At 46.8% G+C, this 23,394-nt stretch overlaps 1 protein-coding gene across 1 annotated transcript in view; it reads right to left on the reverse strand.

Annotated features, from left to right (window-relative positions):
• Positions 1 to 23,394, reverse strand: part of MACF1 (microtubule actin crosslinking factor 1) — a 232,691-nt gene that overhangs the window by 53,461 nt on the left and 155,836 nt on the right. The gene's annotated exons all lie outside the window — the stretch shown is intronic.

Consider the following 23,394-nt stretch of genomic DNA (forward strand, 5'->3'; position numbering starts at 1 on the left):
CAGCACACACGCGTTCCACGCAAACTGGAGAGCGAGTATTTCCACGCACAAACTGTACACCAGCGACACAACTTATTAACTTATCTGCCCAGCTGTGTTCAAACAGCCAGGCCAGGTCTCCTGGTTCCCAGATATCGGCCTCCCCTGTGGAAACATCCAGCATTACCTGTCCAACCATTTTTGGCACGTCCTCCTGAACAACATGGGCACTTGGGAATTCTTCACCAGGAGTAATCCCTTCCACATGCAGCAGCTGACCCAGAGGCACTGTTTCTTCTGACTGCAGGTCCTCAATGGACTCTGTGGACTTCACCCATGCCTCAGAGCCCTGCTCGGATATAGAATCATTTGGAAAAGGTGCTTGAGAAAAACAGTGAGTATCTAAATGTTCAGTTCCATGAATTTGGCCCTCCAATCGATCGCTCTCTTTGTCCAAGTCTGTGACTTCATCCTCAGACGCTAGTTCCGAGACACCCCAGTTTGAGAATTCAGTCCTTTCAGACAGAGGATGCTCATTATTTTCAGAACTATTAGCCCCCTCAGCACTGACCTCATCTTTCAGCCAGTAAAAGTCCTGCTGGGAATGCAGTTCCTCAGCACTTGTGGCAGGAACGAATGGCGGACAGTGGAACGAATGGCTTGAGGACACTCTCCTTGTATACTCTTCAGAGGTCCACTCCACTTTACCGTAGGTTTCCAATGAGGCTTGATCTCCTTGGGGCATTAACCAACAACCACTGGGATGAGGAAACGTTCCTTCACAACAGGACATTTCACTTGTATTTGCCTCAGGAGACACTGTCGCTTCACAGCTCAGTATTGCTTCTACTACACAATCTTCCACTGGCTCTTGATCTGTCAGCAGGTCAATTTCACATTCTTTAGCCTCCTCTAAGTGACTTATTGGCAAGAGCTGCTGTGGTGATATTGTCTCCTCTGCAACCCTAGGACTGGAAACCCCCACTTCTTCAGAGTCTGTCTGGGTGACAGAGGAGGTTTCCTTTTTAGAGTAAGGCTCTGTAGTGGGTTCTATTGTACTCGCCACCTGAGAACTGTATGTGACATCAAAGTCCTCAAGGTCTGACACAATAGCAGAGTCTGTAGCACTGACTTCGAAAGGAGCTGTCTGCTGACACTCTTCCGTTTCAGCCTCTACAAGCTTTTCTGAGTCTGTCTGTGGGTCCAGCCCTTCTGAGCAGGTCCCAGAGACCGGACCCTCTAGATCCACTGAAGAAGCTCCATCTCCTTCTTCACTCAAACACTGCTTTTCTAGTTCAAGGAACATCTGTACAGAATCTGTGTCAGAGAACTGCTCTGGGACAACAGGACTGACACAGCACTCTGAATTTGGAGTGAAGTCCTCAGCTTCAAATTGAACTGTTATGTCTTCAGTATCACACATGTTATCTGTAAAAGCACAGTTTAAATCCTGGTATGTTTCCTGGGGAACAGAAGCTGAGCAGTTATCATGCAGCTGTGAGTCATCACAGTGCACTGGGTGGTGAACTGGGTGGTGAGAGGTCCCCAGGACACCAGCAGAAGAGTCTGTTGTCTCTATTGTCATTGCTGTGGCAGTTAATTGTTCCCTTTCTTCAGAAATATCTGCCAAGCAACAGTTCCTTTTCTCATCTGTCAATAGAACAGTCTTTCCTCCCTCTGACAGCATCTCCTCCTCCCACTCCTCCTCAGCCTCCATCATTATCCATCTCTCATCCTCTTCAAATCGCAGCTCAGACTCCGTTTTTTCTCTAAGGCTGGGGGTGATGAGAATATTCATTCCTGAATCCAGCATCTCTTCACTTAGGCAGGGAGATAGCTGTACGGTTTCTACAGTGCAGTCTGCTTGGGTCGCTTCCAATGTTTCATGATGCCCATCACTAAGGCTTCCTTTGATAACATTTCTCCTTGCTCTTGGCCATGTTGCACTTGAGAGTTTCTGGTCCTGTGTGATAATCATGGATGTTGCGGGTGTATCTTCTGGTTTCAGAAGGGGTTGACATTCATCCTGGAAACAGTCTTCACTTAACTGTTTCGCCTCCTGAACTTCTGGAATGCCAGACGATTTAGAGACATGTTCCAAAGTTAGCGATTCTGACATAGGTTCCCTGTGGTCTGAATGTCCAGAGTTCTCAGCTAACATGGCACCTGACTCCCTTTTTTCTTGTAAAGAAGAATTTGATGCACCAGCTTCTGAGACCTCACTCAAGGAGGCCTCAATCCTTTCTGCAAATTCAGGGAAGTTTGGTGGCATAAAAGATTTCCACGATCTCCTGTTTACATTCTCTTTTCTTTCCGGGTTTGGCCTTCTTCTGGGTGGAGCTGGTGCTGACTTTGAGACATCACTGCTGAGTTTCAGTGCATCAAAAATTACTCTTTCGTCTAACTTTTTACTTTCCGGTGCCCTTGATTCAAAGACATTGGATGCTCCTAAAGTCCCATTGCTAGATATAGTACTGGCATCCACCTTATCTATAGTGCTTTTGGAAGGCTGATTAAGTTTAGATCCCTGATCAATCTGTTCATTTATTCTCATTGTGTCATATATAGACCTCTGAGGGACATAGCAGTCCTCTATATACCCATCCTCTTCCTCCCCTTTCCCCAGACAAGTGGGATTCTGCCGTAAACAGTCTGGCCTGCTTAGTGGCTTGCCCATACTTCCTTAATTCAGGAAGAAACAACCTTGTTAACTTTTTATCCACAACAAAAAGAAATGCATTCTGTGTAAGTTAAAATCCCTTTCGATTTTAGACTGTAATCCTAAAAAGAACTCTGACACTGAAATTTGTATTCCACAGAAGTCCAATGGCAATCCGCACAGAAGCAAATCTCCATTGTAGTAAGGCTCCCACAAAGTCGCATTCCGTAGCCCCTCCCGTAATCCTGGTGGTCCCAAGCTGATAAACAGCACATCTCTTTAAAAAAAAATCACTAGCCAAATAATTCCTTCTAGGGGTTGCTTTTAAGGTAAGGTTCCTTTCTCCTGGCAACTCTGTCAGCAAAAACCATCCAAGTATGACAGCTTCTATTCAATAAATACTCCCAATCATTATTTCCGACAGAAGCTGCAGATGAGTTTGAAGCTGTTAATTTATACCGAGCGTGCCCTTCTTTAATAACAAAGGCAAAGCTTCTCCAGTCTCTTCATGTATTGCAGCCCAGGCGCCAACGGATTCCTCTCATTTTCTTCCCAGCTCTAGTCCTGTAAAGTCCAGCTGGTCTGCATTAGCCTCTCCCTCCACATCTCTAGTGTTTTCATTTGAACTAAGCTTGTGAGCGGATATTCCTGCAAGTTTAAACACAGGAAGTTCTTCATTCAGGGCAAACTCTGGGTCTTCCTGTCTCAAAACCATGATGGCATTGCTGTTCCTTTTACCCAATAGGGCCGATCAAGCCATAACTATCGGAATCAAAGAAAATGACAAAAACAAAAAAACCAAACAGCTTCTCGGTGAAGCATACACAGCAGATTCCTTCATCAGCAGCAGCTTTAAAAAAAAAAGGCTTTAAAACGCCCCAGACATGGAGAGAGGGTGGGCTCAGCAGATCTGCAAAGCTTTCCCAAGTTCCCGACAGCAAAGGAGGAATATTTGGGGGATCCTCCCCTGGAAGGAAAGCGAACAGCAGAGAGGCCAGAGGGACTAACTTTCCCAGGTCCTGCCGATAGCAGCCCATTGCTTTCCCGGTTTCCTCTCGGTTCCCGGAGAGGCTCCCTTCGGCTTTCCCATGCTGCGTTCCCGGGGAGGCGCTGAAGAGGACTCCAAGCTGCACAGCCACACGATCCCCGCCGGTGTCCCAGCTCGGGGGACAGGACTTTCTCCCCCGCCCCGAACGCAGGTGGCCGCTTTGGCGAGGGGGCTGCGGACAAGTCTCCGGGAAGTTAGTTTCCTTTCCTCCCTCTCGCCTTTTGTGTGCTTCAGCCCTGGCTGGTGCGGCGGCGGCGGCCGGGCTGCGAGCGGAAAGCGCCCCGCCTCCCCCTCTGCGAGTCCCCGGCCAGCGCTGCTCCTAGCCGCCGCTCCGTGGGATGCATGTCAAGCAGCCGCCGCTATTCTCCTCCTCCTGCCTTGCCCAGAGTGGAGGCTGCAGCTGTCACGGGCCTTTGCGCACAAACTTCTTGCCGGGGGAACAAAAGGCTTCGCGGGAAGGCCGGGGCTCGCCGGCAGCCCCCACTCCCCCTCTCAGCGGGTGGGTTCAGGGAGCCTCGGGATCCATCCCCACCCCCCCGCTCCCGGGGCAAAGCCGCGACCGCCCCCTCGGACCCCGGCTCCTGCGGCCGCGCTGGAGCTCCCCGGTGCGCGGGGCTGGAGACGGCGCTGAAAGATCGCGGCTCCCAGCAAGCTGCCAACTCTGGCGAGGGGGCGGGGGGGCTGGCGGGGACGGGAGGGCGGGGACCAGCAGGGTGGGAAGGACAGACCGGGAGAAGGGAAGGGAAGGGAAGGCGGGGACGCGGGGAGGGGCCGGCAGACAAGGGAAGGCGGGGAGGAGGGTGGCCCCAGCGCGCACCGGGCTTGGAGACGGGGGTGGCCCGAGCGCGCACCGGGCTTGGAGACGGGGGTGGCCCGAGCGCGCCCCGGGAGAAGAAAGAAACGCGGCTCCGTAGCCAGATAAAGGCAAACCCTTCCCGCGGGGCTAGGGACGAAGCTACGGCCGCCCGGCGCAGCTCTTCGGGGCTCCCGGGGCCACCGTGGGCTGAAGGAAACGCGGGGCTGGGGCAAAGCAACACGGCGGGTTTTAGCGCCGGCTCCCGCGGGGGGGGAAATACCAGGCGCTTCCCTTCCCTTCCCCCAGCCTTGTCTCGGGAAGCTCCTCCTCTCGGGGGGAGGGGGCAGAGTGCAAATCCCCCGACAAAGAGAAGCAACGCCCTGTCTCTCTGCCTGTGGCTGGGCTCGGGTATCCCCCCTTCCCCAGCCCCAGCGCGCCAGGCACGGCGCGCCCCGCCAGCCCCTCTCCCCTCCGGCCAGGTGTCCTGCCGACACCTGCACCAGGACAGGGAATGGGGGGGGGGAGGATTTCCTCCTACCCCGTTGTGACTGCCATGAAACCCGAGCCCAGAGCCATTCACCCGTGGAAACGCGCGGGGCTACAGTCGCACGGCAGCAGGAGTTTCCCGCCCATCCTCCAGGTGCAGCCATCACCTCTCCTGACCACCATGCACCGTCCCGGCCTCGGGGATTCCCTGGCCTGCCCCTAAGCTGCTGAGTTCTCTGCACCAGGGCTTGGGAACGCCTCCTCCACGCACCAGGCGAGCACTGCGAAACAACACCCACGCCGTGCTGCACCGGGGAGCTAGGCGAGGTGACCCACTGGGTCTTCTCTAGTGCTACTTCCAGCCTTGTCATTCTCCCCAGGGTCACAATCAGCCGGGGGGGGGGGGGTTCTCCTTTGATGGTAAGGTGCGGAGCACACTTTGTTGCATCTGCTGCCTCCATGGGGGAGGTGGGAGGATCCCTGGTACAAGTAAATCTGTTGTACCCACAGGTCAGTGCCATCTCCCCGTAGACCATTTGAAAGGTTTTAATTGCTGACTGGATGGATTTTTTGCAGAAGAAGACCATCGGGTATTTAATGCTCTCACAGACTCCCTCGATAGTTTATTACAAGATGTCACTGGGGAATCTTGCAACCTAAACTGTTCAAAAAACTGCGGTGATATCTTGGCACACCACCACAGAACCTACTTTTTGTTTACTGACATGCATTAAAAAAAATGTATCAGTGCAAGAGACTAATCAGACTATATATTTCCCCATAATTATTTTATTAGCCACTTTAATATAAAGTTATAGTCCTATTTTCATTTCAGGTGACCCTGAAACAGCATTCATTTCCCAGCACTACTAGCTCTCATTCCAAAAACTTGTGAAGTTCGTCAGTACTGGGTTTAGGCTGCTTAATCCTAAAACAATAATGACATCATGTGTTTCACTTTTTTTTTTTCTTAAGACTATGGATTCCTGCTAGATCCATTGCTCCACAACCTTTGCATCACATGTTGACCACACTCTCCCTCTTCATTCTTATTTTCGATTTAAAATGGTTAAACAGGGCAAATTTAAAAAGTCCTCTGGGGGGTTGGAAGAGGGAGGTAAGCTGAATGTATGACTCACTAAGCAGAGGCCTGCTAAGAGACGTGGCAGGTTTGAGAGAAAACCAGAGTGTTCTGAAAAAGCTTCAACACAGCTCTCAGCAACATCCAACAACCAGTTAAGGCTGGACAACCCCCCAAGACACACGTCCTTCTGGGTTTTATGGATGACTTAGAAAATGGCCTATGAATTAGAACAACAAGGGGTGGGGGGGACACCAATGCTACTAAATTATATTTTATATAGGTCTATTGCCATCTACTTACTTGCTCCCATCACCATGGTATCAGAGCTTCACAAACATTCCCATACTCATAATGCCCTGGTGAGCAATCACCATTTTACAGAGGAGAAACCGACGCAAACATTTTCAGAATTTCTGCACACCCACTAACCACCGAGACCAGACAGAGCTGCAGGTGTCCTGCTGAAAACATCTGGACTTGCCCAAAGTCAAAGAGAGAGCTTGTGGCAGGGTTGTGAGTTGAACTCAGATCTCTAGCCCCTGTACTTTAAACGCGCCTCCATCTTTCCACTTTGACTGAGCAAGTGCCACCCCCTCTTTTCGAGCAGACCCACATGTCTAGCACTTGTCCTCGTCTCCCAAGCAAAAGTCTATAAACAATCCTTAGCGCGAAGGCTAAATGACAACGAACACCAACTGCATAAATCATCCTATGAAACCATCCGCAAGAGCTTGTTCTCCTTCTGAAAAATGAAAACACACATTTTGCAAGGATAAGTTTTCCACATTTATGAACATCAAAAACTTTGACACCATCAGATCAGGATTAAACAAAGACTGTGAATGGCTATCCAACTACAGAAGCAGTTTCTCCTCCCTTGGTGTTCACACCTCTACTGCTAGCAGAGCACCTCACCCTCCCTGATTGAACTAACCTCGTTATCTCCACACTGATTTATACCTGCCTCTGGAGATTTCCATTACTTGCATCTGAAGAAGTGAGGTTCTTACCCACGAAAGCTTATGCTCCCAATACTTCTGTTAGTCTTAAAGGTGCCACAGGACCCTCTGTTGCTTTTTACAGACTCAGACTAACACGGCTACCCCTCTGATCAAAAACTTGTTACATTTCCTATACTGTCCAGTTGAGTTGGGTAGAGATGAAAGAAGCCTTTGGGGGGGGAAAAGTTACTTCCATTAATAAAATAGGTCAAAGTATCATTCTGAGAAGAGGGGGAAGGAGACCTGACAGCCAAACCATGTCTGAGCCTTGTGCAGACAGGACACCCTACTATGGATGTAGTTGGCAATCTGAATTAATCACCCGAGAGCTCCTTTAAGTAGCAGAATCTATCCTGGGCTGCACCGTTCACTCAAAAATATCAACCGTCCAACATAGACCTCCAGAGGATTAATATGGTTGGCACACATCTTGTACCCAGCTTGGTCTGCCAGTATTTTCTCTCTCTCTCTCTCTCACACACACACACACACACACACATTCCAAGACCGATCTAGCCCATCTCTGGCTCTGTGCGTAAGCACAGATTTTACAGTTAAGGGAGAGCAGGTCTTGGTTTACTTTAATAATTCAACCCAGCTGAAACAACACAAGAAAGGCCGGCCCCACCGTTTCACCAATAAACCCACTTTCCGCCTCCCCACCTTAACTGTGCAAACTCTCTCTGAGTGGGACTGTTAAATACTTTAGGGCCCCTTCTGCAGGAGGAATTCCAGGAATCCAGGCTGGGGGTGCTGAGGGTTTTTGTTCCATTATAAAGAATGATCTCGATGTGGAACTGCCAGCTTCAGAGCCAGAAATTCTTTTCCTATTTCCTCACCAAGTCACGTGCCCAGAGCAGGTCAGTTATCCTCCATCACATCCCCTATCTCTAAAACCAGTAGAAAATCAGATAGGTATTAAAGCAGATGCAGCCGACTACAAACCCATGGTACTGGGCTTTCAACGGAGGTTTGGGCTCAAATATTATCAGGTCCTCAAAAGTCATAATCAGACTGATCACGAAAAGCAAGGCTTGACAGGTTACTGAGTGTCATACAGTCGGGAGTAGTCCTGGAGTTGAAGAGTCCTAACTGAGAGAGAGACAGCATTTCCTAACTCAAATGGCCCTCCTCCAATTTTATATTTGTTATGTGGTGTGTGAAGGGAGGGAGCCTATGGTCCTCTGAATTTTTGTCCTTTCAGATTTCTCCCAATGGTTTTGGTATGTGGAGACCTGCCAGCAGCAATCTCTGTTACTGAAATAAACATCTGATAGAGCTTCCAGACTCTACCCCAGAGCTCAAAAAAAAAAAGGGGGGGGGTGTTCATTTCACAGCTAGCTGGGACCTACGACCTGGTTTTTAAAGAAAATGTAGCAGGGACGCACTGGGAGGAACCTGAAATGTGATGTTGGTTTAATGAGCAAATCTGCTTTTACCTGCCCCATTAGGAACATACATCTTAGCCAATCACAAAATCAGTTTCCAATCAGCAGGTGAACAAGGAGTATGTTCTTTGTGAATTCCTAGAGAGGAAGAGAGTGACCAGATGTCCCAATTTTATAGGGACAGTCCCGATTTTTGGGTCTTTTTCTTATATAGGTTCCTATTACCCCCCACTCCCGTCCCGATTTTTCACATTTGCTGTCTGGTCACCCTAGAGAGGAATGAGATGCCAACTCTCCCTTCAGTAACCCTGCCCTCAAAAGAAGAGCCAGTTGGGGTATATTAGCCCTCTTCTGCCCGCTCCCTGCAAAAAAGCCCAATAGGACATTACCCAACCCTACCCTAAGTCATGACAGCTCTTGATATGACTGTACGGGGCGCTGATATACAGAGCAATGCCAGTGCTCAGGCACTGATCAGTAGCTAAGAATTTACATTACAGGTTTGCTTTACTCTTAATTCTTCTCAAAATGTCTTGTCCTCCCCTTCAAGACCCTTTGCAACCAAGCTTCCACCTACATCTCTGCCCATTTTCTCCTCCTCTCCCCACCCCTTCACTCCGGATATTCCTCCCAATCTTCTCTTCATTGCTACTTTTCTCTCCTCCTCCTCCTCTCATTCAACCTGTCCCCTGGGTTTGGATCAGTCTCACACTTCCTTCCCACCACGTGTTCCCTTTTTCTTTCAAATCCCTCAAAGACCATTCTATATGGTAGATATCTGGGAGCACCCCAAGCTGAGCAAGGTGCTGTGAAGACATACAGGAAGACGGCCCCTGATCTGAATGACTGCTTTTTCCTTATTGCTGAGCCCTCTTGCCGATTTTCCTTACCCACGTTGCTCTGTGCTTCGTCTAGTCTTTATTATTAAATTGCAATGCGCTCTCGATATTCTGTGAAGCATCATGCACGCTGGCAGGGCTGTATAATGATAATTTTCTACTAATAAATGATCTCTGCTAAAATTCATTCTGAGGGTTGTTTCAGACTTACCGAGAAACAGCTGTGTTTAAAAAAAAAAAAAAAAAAAGCTTTGCCAAGAGCCTCGTCTGAAGTGGGAGCACCTGCTTTTGGGACTTTAGGTCTGTGGTTCTCCAACCTTTCTAGCAGGACTGCGTTTTCAGACAGTGATGGTCTCATGGACCACCTATCTTCTCATTCACAATTGCATCGGTTCCGTCGCCCGATTTCACAATTGCATAACCTCCCTCAGGCAACTACAGAAATTGCTTATGGGGAAAAGTAACATTAGGAAGGCATTTAATATATTTTTAGCGGTCTTTTAATGTAATTTAGCAGCTGGAAATAAAGAGTGCATCATATGACCAGCTAGCTCGCTGTAGACCCCCCAAGTTGGCCACCTATCAGCTTGAGATTCTCTGATCCAATGAGCCCAGAGTGCAGTCAGAGATTTTCTCCTGCTCCTTTACCAGACTCCTTTCCTCTCCTCCACCTCAGCCTGCTAGTTCCCTCCTGCACCCATTATTCAAGCCCTTTTCTATGCTGGTTGGTTCCTTTCATTCACTCACTTCCTGGCCAAAGTGGGGGGCTGAGTGCAATCCAGGGAACGCTCCTTGCTCTAGTACATGAGCACTCCTCTGAGATGTACTTGGCTCCCCATGCTGGCCACATGTTTTGGGCAGAGCAGGGTGATGATTGGATTAACTGAGGGAGAGGAATGAGCCAATGGATAGGGGATGGTCCAGTAGTCAGGGAACTAGCTTGGTATTTGGGAAACTTGGATTACATCCCCTGCTGTGCCACAGACTTACCGTGTGACCTTGGGCAAGTTATCTAGCCTCTCTGTGCCTCAGTTCCCCATGTGTGCAATGGGGATAATAGCATTGCCCTACCTCAGGGGTCAGCAACCTTTCAGAAATGCTGTGCCGAGTCTTCATTTATTCACTCTGATTTACGGTTTCGCGTGCCGGTAATACATTTTAACGTTTTTAGAAGGTCTCTTTCTATAAGTCTATAATATATAACTAAACTATTGTTGTATGTAAAGTAAATAAGGTTTTTAAAATGTTTAAGAAACTTCATTTAAAATTAAATTAAAATGCAGAGCCCCCTGGACCGATGGGCAGGACCCAGGCAGTGTGAGTGCCACTGAAAATCAGCTCACGAGCCGAAGGCCTTAGGTTGCCTACCCCTGCCCTACCTCCTGGGGATGTGGTGAAGATACACACATTACAGATTGTGAAAGGCACTCAGATACTACAGTGATTGCGGGGAGGGGGAGGAGAGAGAGAGACAGCAAGCAGCATTCCTAGTAAAGCCACCAGGACTGGAAGGAGGGATACAGGTTCAGAGAGGGCAGGGGAGAAAGCAAAGTCGGGAGACCAAAATGCAAGCCTCCCTCCAGGATTGTGCAAACTTCCTATAACCTTCTTCCTGGAATTTGGCAGCTCTATCGTTTTGAAATTATTCATCTTTTTGTGGGTCTTATCCTGTCCCCTGATGGACAGACTTCATTCAGGAAATTGAGCAGCAAGAAATCTGGCCCCAAACCTGCAGTGGAGAAGGCAAGTTCAATTCCTCCTGCCGGTACTGGTAGCTGCACAACACTCGTGCGTGATGTTCGGGAAGAGCTGTGGTCTCAGGATAAAAGTGCTGTATAAATGAATTACAGTATTTCCAACTTTACCCTACACTGCCGCTCTAGGTGTAGACAGGATTTTTATGGTGGGGTTTTTTTGGTTCTCACATCCCTTCTCCCCACCCCCGACCAAAATCCTAGGGGATTTAGTTATCTCTACTCCATTGCTGCCTCTTTCCTCCTAGATTCACTGGTTTCCCCAAATCTTGGAAATTGACATTTCTGTGTGTTACAAAGTTAGTAGCACTATGTGGTTAAACCCTACGCTTGGAGCACATTGTAGACAAAAGCTGTGGGGATAATCTGATCCAACTGTGCTGTGGTGGTTGTTCTTTTATCCACTTGGCTTACAGCTGACTTCAAACTGATTTCACGTCGGACCTCAGCCAGCATACAATCCCACTCTTCAAATCAGAAAAGCTGGTTCCATTTATAAAACAGGGAGATGGTCCCACCAAAGCACCTATGCTAGAACATACATCCCCCTGAGAATGCAGCCTCTAACAGCTCTACATTTCCTATAAAAGTTTGCAAGTTTCATTTTAACTATTTATTTGCATGGCAGCTAACAAGGATCTGGCTAAATTCTTCTTTAAAAAAATAAAATATAGCCAATAGCCTACACAGTATAGCAGCGATTAACACAGCTTCACACAATCTAATGTGCCAAATACCATGGCACTTCTGTGCTTAATCATTGTGAGAACTGGCACTCCCACAATGCACTATTAATCTTCCATCCACAGAAGGAGGTGGAAGACACACCCTGAAACAGGCATAAGAATAAACCTCCTATTTAAGATGGCAGGTTCAAGGTAAAAATCCACCTGCTGGAATGGTACGTCTTGATGGCTGGGAGGGCACTTATTTTTATAAAAACTTGCCAAATGCCATTTCTGTATATAACAACCGCCCAGTTCCCCACAAAACCTCCTGCTCTGCTCACAGGGAATCTCTTTGTTCCAAAGTGCACACGCTGCATACAGGACTGAACAGAGATTTTAGTCTGTCTGATAAAACAACACGGAGACCTCTTCACTATAAACAACTCCCTGCTCCCAGCTGGTGACAGGGCCCATGCCATTCTAGAACACGCCCTGCAGGAAGCCGCCCAAGCTAAACAGCTGATTGATTGTCACAGCAGGAGAGGCACAGCGGGGTGTGGTAGAAAACGGCCAGGCAGCAACCAAGTATCCCACTTATACAGACGAAGTTTAGGGCGATCTGAACAGTGTCCACTCTGGGGTCCCAAATCTAGACACAACAAAGGCACTACCACTTTTCCCCTGGAGATCTCAACTCTCCATAATAAATATGGAGACCTACAACCACCCTGGAAGGTCTATAGGTATTAACCCTACTTAACAAATGGAGAAACTAAATTACTTGCTCAGCCACATAGTGTGTCAGCAACTTAGCAGGAGCCCCAAAGAGATGGAGCACTATTAGCTGACAGCAACTTTCTGGAGACTCTAGGAAGTGAGGTAACGGTATTATGGGGATCCTTTGGATGGAAGAATTGGAAGGTCACTCACTTCCTTTTAGTTAGGAGTGGTAGTTAGTGGTGGTCGTTCTTTAAGTGCCAGGGATAAATCAACTAAAATATCATCAGCTGCTCTACAATACTGAGTCTTCTACTGGCGACCGTCACTCGCACCTTTCCCTTGCAAATCAAATAGGTACTACTGTTTTTTAAACCATCAGATCACACAAAGTATTGTGGGAGAACGCAGTCAGAGATGGCATGATGTAACCACACATGCACGTAACTAAGTACATGCTCAATCTCACACTTCTCCATGCATCTGCACAGTGCTGGCAAACGGAGAAGCAAATCTATCCTCCAGACCAGCAATGCCCAACACCTTCCTTTTCTACTCTGCCAGTTTTAGACAAACCTCATCCCCTCTCCCTCCCTTCTCAAAGAGCCCAAAATTCCTGGTATTAGAGGAAGCTGGTATTTTTAGCACCCCCTGGATCAGGGTTGGACCATGGATGCAGAGTATTTCATTTCAAGTATCAATACAACCAGGTTAGGAATACTCCTTTGAAAGGGAGACATCCCATGGCAGTGCTTCCCAGAACAGGACAGCTGAGACCGGGCAAACTGATTAGTTTACCAGCATGTGTGAGTGGGAGGGTTTGGAACAGTGACCCAAGCTGACTCCCAAAAGGGACTCACTTTATTATTGAACCAACAAGCCAATTACGACAAAACCACCTCAATATTACTCCATTGCATCTCTCAGCAGCTTTCAGTTCAATTACTCCACTCTCAGCTTTCACTTACACACGATGTTCTGCTCAAGAGAGACCAAAATGCTTTCCTGACTTTCCACTGACCGGTCAAGGTCACCGCCATTCAGTTGTTTTTAGATGAACAATTGCAAGCCGGTTCTGCTCCAAGTATCTCTAGTGGTCTGAGTACTTATTTGCTCCTCCTCTGCTCATGAGGAATGGGAACACTGACCACCGCAAGGGCCCCTAAGACTCAAGTGTCTCTCTGAAAACAGATTTATTTACAATACTCTCAGATTACCAAATCAGAAGTACACAAGAGCTATGATACCAGTGATACTTCTCCGCTACCCTCCAGCACCTCAACCAAGGCTGGTCTTACTCCCCTAGTAAAGATTACCATAAATTTGTAACCATCAGCTCTTACCTTTCATGTTGAAGTCTACAACGTGCAATGCACGAAGCTTATCTGAGCTTTCTTCCTCGTTTTCTTGTTCCCCAATCTAATATCACTTCCCCTCAACAGGGACATTGTGCCTTTAAGATGATTTAACAGCTGTGAAAGAGGAGGCATTTTTGCTTGTGTTGCTGGTGCTCAAAATACTAGCCAGCAATGCTTTAAGCAGGTCTGGAAAGTGTTCAACAAGGAGAAAGCATTGCCTCCCTCCCACCCCATCCCCACCCAGCTGCTCGGAGAAAGGAGCCACATGCATTCCTTTGGGGTTACATAAGGGTTAAAAATACCACCAGCTGGACTGTGAAATGAACCAAGGCAGGAGAACAAGAGACAGATTGTCCCCTCCTCGTTCCATTAAAGATACCGCATTCTGATGGGACATTCATACAGGAAGTTTACCTCCCCCTTCCACCCACATCCCAAAGCCACCGACCAGCTAGGCACGCTACAACTTGAGTCCAAAGTTATGTTGGGGCTCCAGCAAACGATCAGGTGCTGAACCACCATCAAAACAGCTCAGAGACTAGCACAGAAGGAGGCTCTGAGATTGGGCTCTGGAGATGGTATCTTCAAGCACAGAAGCACGTTCATATAAGGGGCGTTGCTGCTAACACACTACCTCAAAATAATATTCACAGTACGTCGCATAAATATTTTGACTCATCATCTAACAAACTCATTTCTGTTCTCGGGTTCAGACCTGCAATCCTGAAAGGAGTGTTGATTTTCCTTTCCAGGGCACATGCGTAAACCATCCTGAAGATAGCGGCTAAAACCAGCTCATAAAGAACTAGAGAGCAAATCCTGCTGCTAATACTTAAGGGGTGAAGGAAGAGTGCAGATGTCATCCTTGTGAGTTGGGGAACCCTCTTCTGCATGCTACCATAGAGAGTTTATTCAATAAAGGTGATAATCAATAGCAGAATCGGCAATAGGTGTGAGGAAACACCAAGATTCAATCTTTCTGCAGGTCATGTCACTGAAATGCTATTTTACACTGTTACTGAACGGTACTTACAATCAATCAACTCCACCCATCTAGTCCCTTTCACTCTGTTCACATAACAGCAACTTTACTGGGTGACAACGGTTTCCCCTCCCTCTCCCAAGCATGGCTTCCCTTTGCATTCGCATGCACCTGACGCAATGTTGGTGCAGTCAGGGATGCAACAGGACCTTTCTATTCAAAAAATCACCCTTTCACACACTTCTATTTTGACAGTAGCACGATTTCCGGCTTTTGGAGACTGTCTTCTGTGTTGCACTTAATCTTCCAAGCCACATAGTGCAGTACTGGTGCTAAGACAGAAAGCATCATAGTGACTTTTACCTGCAGCTTTCAGACAGGTGTCTTGGGCACGGACTACACTATAAAATTTTGTCAGCAAAGCTGTCGGGTAGGAGTGTGAAAAAAAAATCACACCCACAGCTGACACAGCTATGCCGGCAACCCCCTCAGTGTAGGCACAACTATTACATCAGAAGAGTGCTTCTGCTGGCGTAGCTAATGGTCATTTGGAGAGGTGATCATAGAATCATAGAGTACTAGGGTTGGAAGAGACCTCAGGAGGTCATCTAGTCCAACCCCCTGCTCAAAGCAGGACCAACACCAACTAAATCGTGATGTAGCTATGCCAGTGGAAGTCCGGCTTACGTCTAGGGAGCTAGACCAGCAAAGGCTCCGCAGTGTTGACATGGCCTTGATCTACAGTAAATGCTAACTCCTTTGGGTGCCAAAATCCAAATCCCTACGCTTGCACGAGTCTTCTCTCTCTATAAAACAGCATCGTCTTGGGCAGTGGTCCTCAAACTAAGACCTACCGTACCACATCTAAAACTCAGAAAATTCTAGGTATGCCACCTTGCGGATTCTAATCGGTGCAGTTATAATAGATTCTTCCTCGAATACTACACTTTAATCCAATCTATATACCGCTTGGTTGTGGCTCTCGTGCCACGGATTGAGAACCTCTGGTCTATGGCATCAAGCACAGGGCTAAAAACCAGACCCAGATTAGAATTCAGGCATGCTTGCTGGAGAATTCACTTAACCTCTACGTGGCTCTGCTTCCTGGTTTTTAAAATGAGGAGTAAGGGAGCTATTCCTACTTATTCACTCCTGGGGGTGTCACAAGGGCTAGTAAATGTGTGTATTGCACTTGGAAAATGGAAAGTGGTATAAAAGTGCAAAATATTCTTATAAACAGTGGTGCTGTTGACAGTGTCATAGAATCAGTCGCCTTCCCAAAAAGTTGAGAGAATAATATAAAGAAAACAACCACTCTTTTCACCAAAAGAAGGTTTGTGGAGTATTTTGTGGGTGGTGGGGGTGGTGGGTTTCCTTGATGTGTTACAATGACAGATTTGGCAAATATCTCCCTTTACACAGGGCAAGGGGGAGGTATTAGAAAGAGCAGCCTCTGAATGAAAAGGTGACTAGAATGGTTTTATTCACTCTCTCTGAGTGCATCATGAATCCTTCTGGGGGTTTTACAGCCAGAGAGGGTGCCAGCAGCATGAAGGATCTGTGAGCCTCTGCTCTGTAAAATAAAATCAAGGTGTTGCTTAAGTTATTTCTGTCTAGGGATTTCTCTCTGTCTCTCACATGCTCAAGTTCAAAATCATTATTGGCCTGAAAAGTAAGTATTGCCTAAGTTAAAGCATACAGTACATTGGGAAACTCAGGTTTCAAATAACCCACCACAAGGATTTATTACATGAGGACAAAAGTTACAGAGAACGTTTTTAGGGATTTGCACAACAGTGTTTAGATTTACCCTAAAATATGGTTTGATTATTATAATTTTATCTACAAAATTTGAAAATAGGTGGCAGAAGTCCCATCCCTAATGCTCCGCCAATCCAGAACTCAAGGGCTGTCCTCTTGCCATGTTTGACAAGTGGCAGGCACCAATGGCAGCATGTCATTTTTGGCTCTTTTTCCTTTGCTTTTCCCACCCAGAGCTTAATTCCTCTAGTGCTCACTATGCCTTTACAGGAACTGTTCATGGCAGGCTGGCGATTCCTCCTTCTCGGCGGTAATTTCTCAATAAACGAAGAAAGGGGAGGAGTGAAGAGGTGGAAAGTCCTTTGCTGCAGCTGGCCATTGCGGGTTTGAAGTCACTGATTCAGTCAATACGTTTAAACCATCATGTAGCAGAGATTTTTCAGCCCCTTTCCTCCCCAAACATATTTCTCTGGCAGAAGGATAGATGTCAACTCCTTGGAAGAAGTGATGACCATCTTTAACAGGTCTTCTTGGAGGCCAGGGTCCAGTCAGTTTGGCCTTGGAGGACATGGTTTGCCAACATGGGATTCTCTGTAACTAATCCTTTGTCTCAGTCACCTGACCCACTGCCCAATCTCATTCAAACGACTGTGGATTGATCTAGAGACCTTCGTCCTCATGGGTGAGACAGGAAAATTAGCAGCAACTGGTACGGAGCTTTTCCCACCATGTTAGATTCCCATCAGGAATTTCAATTCTTGGGCACATGAAAGAGCATGGAAAAGTCTTCGGTGTTGTAACAATCAAAACAGAGCCTGGCTTGTAAGCATTCCTTTATCATTATTCTGGAACTTTGCAAGAAGATGTTGGACAAAATAAGGTCTTCAGCCATACTGGGGATAGGGGGTTCTAACATTCACTGCACTTGGAGTGTAGAATGGGAAGGTGTTTCAGCTGTAACACATCTCTTAGCTGTGTTTCTTTAGGTGGTTCCCTTGTTTAAGTCCATTGTATTAGCCTGGTATTGGGCTCGGCATCCATATACAGTATTTATAGACAGTATTTGGTCCTGCCATGCGGGCAGGGGACTGGACTCGATGACCTCTCGAGGTCCCTTCCAGTCCTAGAATCTATGAATACCCCTCTCTTTAAGCACCCATTTTAATTGAATACGAAGGCAATCAGTTTAGTTTCTATTATAGCACCAGTAATTTAGATGCTTTTTCTCAGTTTTCCATTAGAATGATACAGATCTTCAGACTCTCCCAGACTTCATTTTTAAGGCTGCTCCTCGGTACAACTTTGAAAAAGACGGTAGCTGCCTAATTTTTGATCTAATCTTTCCATGAGCAGGAAATGCGATTCTCTCAATATGCAAAAACTCTGAAATGTTATTTAGGAAAGGCCAAGAGAAAGGTGACTGGGGCTCTCAGGTGTTAGGATAATACAGATAAATAGCAACAACAACAACATTATTTTGTAGAAAGGAGAAAAGACCTTTAATTTATGTAACAACTTTTGTGTAAAGACCTCAACGTACTTTACAAAAGGTTGTCAAGTACTCTTCTCTGCTTTGCAGACGAGGAAACTAGGGAGCAGAGAGACTACGTGACTTGCCCAAGGTCACACAATGAGTCAAATGGCAAAACCAAAACCAGGATCCAGGTCTCCCAACTCTCAGTTCCCAGCTCTAACCACTAGGGAAGCGTGTAAATCCACTTAGGCAAGGTGCATTATGTGATGTATTTTGGAGTTCTATAGAGCAGACGGAACTGCTGGCTTTGATCGAACTGGGGGCTCATCCATCTTCTTCGGAAAATATTTTAAAGAGGGATTCGAGATTGCAAGCTCTTTGAGGCAGGGAACAGCTTTTTGTTCTGTGTTTGTACAGCGCCTAGCTAGCGCAATGGAGTCCTGGCCCACTACTGGGGCTCTCAGACACCACCACAATACTACAAAATAACAATCGGTCTACGTACCCTTCATTTGCAGTCTTACACTAAAGATTAGGGTTTTTTGCATCAAATAAAGTAGCTTTCAGCTTCTTTAATCTACGCACATTGGTCTCTTGCCCAGTTTTTGGGTGGAGAGTTTGCAATTCAGGATCCTCTCCGTTTTGGACTGCTGGTGCCTGAGGGTGCACAAAGCAAAAACCATTACCTCTTCCGTATATTTCCTGCATCTCCAGTGTGCAAGTCTGGAATGATTCGCCCCGAAGAGTCGGCTGCTTGTTAAAGCTTAGCTGGATCAGGTGTTCGGTTCATCGATGTTTTAACTAGAGCTTGTTTGAGTTCAATCGTTAGCATTAATACTATGGAAAGTTTCATCTGAGAAAACTGAGCTGACAGCAGAAAGAGCCGAGGAAAAATGCCAATACCTGAAAGCTCCTATGAGCAGGTGCCATTGGTGGATGTTTCCTGTCAATCTTCCTGTCGAAAGAGTGCAACCCATCAGTTTCACACTGGTAAAACTGGAATGCAGAAAAGATACAAACAGGTTGCAGAGTCTCTTCGGAATGAAGAAAATGGACTCCACAGAGAGGCCAAGCGGGTCTGCCTTTCTCTAAAGTAGAATCATCCACTGTGTGTTCCTAATGCTGTGCTCAAACCTTTTAGACAGGGCTGATGTTTGCCCTTTACAAGAAGGCCACAAACTTCCATCATGCTCATGTGCTAGATGCGATAGAGTTATAATGATATTCCAGATGAATCAGCTGTGTCCATATGTTCACAGACTCGTTACACGATAGACCTGAAGACACCCTAGGCACATGCACCGGCAGCTAGCCCGTTCTGCCACCATAGCTACACTTCTAACTTTAGCGTGCTGACTTGATCAGAGCAACCGTTCCTTCAAGCTGGAAATTACATCTCTGGCCGCAGAGCAGACATACCCTGAGTCTCCACTTTTTTCTTTAAAAGAAAGAAGGCCTGTTTGTATTTACCATCAAAGGATGCTAGTGACACAAATAATTCAGAAAGTTGGGATATACTCACAAAGATGACCTTTGGTGCCTTCAGTCCTCTATTCCAATCTCCCTCCCTCACCCCACCAAAAATACTTCTGTGGTAAACAGCAATTCCCTCGGTCAAGATCTGGCAGGCGCTTTTCAGCTTCTTTACTGGATTTAAAATAATCTGGAAATGTTGCATTCAGATTCATCTCTCCTAACTCCTGTGTTTGTTGTGGTGTGAAACTGGCAAGGGATAAAACAAAATGGACAAGGCACATGGGGACTGGGAAGCAGCAGCATTACAAGTTTTTTTGCAGCCAGTTTTCTTTTTGAACAGATTTGGTGGGTGTTTGTTGGGAAAAAAACCTTGGGAAGCCTCAGGTGTAAACCTTCGTTTGAATCACCTGTACGCAGTCCCTGAAAGTGAGATTTCAATATCTCTTGTTCCTTATTGGAACCACTCTAGCCCTGGCCGCATTGGGGTCTGCAGTGCCTGCCTTTGAAACAACACGGGCTGCACTGGCAATCTGCCTGGAGACCACAGGCAGATAGTGCATTAAGACATCATATCTGCTTGTACTTGTGTCTTCTGAACAGATAAATAAAAAGTGCTTCTTGGTGCCCCAGCAATCAAACCCTATAAGCGATCAGCTTTGTTCTCTACATACAGTTCCAAGGAGGAGCCATCTGGAGGCATTATTTCATGATGCTAAAGGCTGTCTCTGGCCCCCAGGCCACACACTGCGCACTCTCTAATCTCCAATCCAGAGGTGAGACACTGTTTTGATATTGTGCATTGAAAGACTGCAGCCTGTTTAAGCACCAAAAATATATATATTCCCCCCCAAAATTGCACACACTCTTTTCTGGCTTCCACCTGAGCACCTCTAAGACAGCATTTTCAACAGACCCTCCTGCAGTCAGACCAAACCTCACTGCTTTCCGTTTGTTAGAAGCTGAGGCACCATTATGATGCGTGACCCCACCACGAAGCTCTGGGTGTGAGTGCAGATAAATCTGCCATGCACTTCACGTTGCATTTCAGCTCAGGAACTAAACTCTTGACCCATGGAAATGAACCAAAATATTGTTACTCGGTCTTGAGAACAGGGCCCGAAGAGATTTCCCTTCCCTGACCCTCTAGGGTGTAAATGTGGCTGACACACTCAGATTCTTTCCTTTCATTGTTTTAGCTTCCCATGAGCTCAGCAAAAGCTGGACCTGTAGATCACCCTTCCCCCCACTGCAAAGTCTGGCTCCAAATCACAACAACATCAGCAAGCTATGAACTTTCAAAAGGTTTGATAGTGCTGTAGAAGTTTCTAGCTTGGCTACACCGCTCGCTCTCTAAAAGGGAACATTCACGACTTCAGCTCGATTGTCTGTGCTGTGGGGCAGGCTTCCAGGTTCATTTCTTTCTGCTCAGTTCACATGGATTGGCTCACAGGGCAGGGTGTGCACTCTCTCAACTCCCCTGCCAAGGTTTGTAAAGCCTTGAGGGAGGAAGGACACTCAACGCTGCAATGTGAACGGACACCCCCAAACATGCTATAAAAACTCCATGCCCCACCTGTGCCACAACAACTGGTTTTCTGCATATAAAAGCCAGGGCCGGCGTTAGGGGGTAGCAAGCAGGGCAATAGCCCAGGGCCCCACGCCACAGGGTCCCTTGCGAAGCTACATTACTCAGGCTTTAGCTGCAGTCCGGGGGTTTTAGCCCCATCAGGTGGGGCTTCAGCTTTCTGCCCTGTGCCCCAGTGAGTCTCATGCTGGCCATGCTTGGCGGCCCCCTGAAACCTGCTCGTGGGCCCCCAACTCCTGATTGAGAACCACTGCTTTAGATGAACGGTTTATAGGAAAAAGCAACAGAGGGTCCTGTGGCACCTTTAAGACTAAAGAAGTATTGGGAGCATAAGCTTTCGTGGGTAAGAACCTCACTTCTTCAGATGCAAGTAATGGAAATTTCCACAGGCAGGTATAAATCAGTATGGAGATAACGAGGTTAGTTCAATCAGGGAGGGTGAGGTGCTCTGCTAGCAGTTGAGGTGTGAACACCAAGGGAGGAGAAACTGCTTCTGTAGTTGGATAGCCATTCACAGTCTTTGTTTAATCCTGATCTGATGGTGTCAAATTTGCAAATGAACTGGAGCTCAGCAGTTTCTCTTTGGAGTCTGGTCCTGAAGTTTTTTTGCTGTAAGATGGCTAGCTTTACATCTGCTATTGTGTGGCCAGGGAGGTTGAAGTGTCCTCCTACAGGTTTTTGTATATTGTATATTGTTTATAGGAAGAGTTTCCTCTATGTAACTATCGTTTCTCCACCAGCCTTCATTCCCCCCACCCCCCAGCTTTCGTCTCTTTTAATTTTTACATAGAAGAAAGCTAAAATAATTCCTGCAACTTTCATTTTTAAAGAAAGTTTCTGCAAGCAGATATTCCAGCCCAACAGAGAGTCCCAGGGGCTCTGAGAATAATCAGGGACTCCTGATAAGGATGCTTATCTATTTCCTTCTGTTGCAGTACCTTTGGCTTTGATCTGTAGCAGCCACAGATGTCTTGGAGGGCTATCTTCAAAGTCATTGAGATGTGGACCATTGATAACTAAATATCCTCTTACCACTACCGTTCCAGGCTATCCATGCCAGTCAGGACATTCCATTTGAGCTCAGTTTCACTCCATGCAGCTGATGAAGTGTGTTATAGCCCATGAAAGCTTATGCCCAAATAAATTTGTTAGTCTCTAAGGTGCCACAAGGACTCCCTGTTGTTTTTGCTGATACAGACTAACACGGCTACCCCTCTGAAACCTTTCTAATCAAAGTGATTCAGCCAGAAGTAATGTCTTCGCTATAGGAAAGTTTTACCAGTTATACAGGTAGTTTTACGGGGTCTAACCTTCCTTATGGACATTCTCATTCCAGGATACAAGTGGCTTTTTTAGGATTATCTTAAACCTTTGCCCAAGTGACATAAACTAAACCAAAAAGCCACTCTTATCCTGGAATAAAAGTGTCCACACAAGGGATATACCAGCATAACTAGACTGGTTTAAGTTCACACCTCAGGTTATACTGAAAAACATTCTCATGTAGACAAGGCTTAGGGGGTTGAGAGGACCATGATACTGCGATGGTGTAACAGAGGCATTAACTGTCTGAATGGGATCAATTAGCTATGTGATGAAAAGTAAATGGTTCACCCTCTTCTTGCTAGTCACCGAGCAGCAAGATGTAAATCAGACCAATCACTAGCAGTGGAGCGCATCTGTAATGGAGGTTTCACAGCATCATAATCTCTAGGCAGTACTAATGTAATTAACGCAGTGTAACAGCATGGCCTGACACCATAACACTACATACAATTTAAACACCTTGAAAACCTTCTCTCTTTGGGTTCAGTTAAAAGTTTTGCGCACATACCTTGATGGTCTCCAGCGTTTCTCCACTGGCAATGTGAAAATCCTGTAGCAAAAAACTGATAAGACAAAGGGAATGACCTGCCCCCCCCCCCCCCCCCCCCCCCAGCTGTAACAGTTTAATACTATCTATAATTTTATCCAAGACCCAAAACTGGAATGATGCATCAGAGTGCAAGGTTCCTGAAAGACAGCTCGGATTCTGGGGTTGGGCAGACAGGCCCACTTAGCAGATACACTGATGGATCTGCACTGGACATCTCAGGAGATACTGAAAATCATGATTCAAATAAAGTCAAGGAGCCAAAACACCCCTCTTCCCTGAAAAGTACTGTACCGAAAAAGCCAAGAGAAGTTCTGATAGTCTAATATTGTGTGCAGTATGGAGAGTCAGGGGTGGGGCCGACGAGGAACAAGCTTTTCAAACCTGACCATGAGAGTTATCAACTCTTCCTTCCAGGTACTCAACTCTTAAATGGCAGAGACCACCTCTGTCTCAACCAGCACCA

Source organism: Terrapene carolina, unplaced genomic scaffold (genome assembly GCF_002925995.2).
Source record: "Terrapene carolina triunguis isolate 2854851 unplaced genomic scaffold, T_m_triunguis-2.0 Scaffold236, whole genome shotgun sequence".
Lineage (NCBI taxonomy): Eukaryota > Metazoa > Chordata > Testudines > Emydidae > Terrapene > Terrapene triunguis.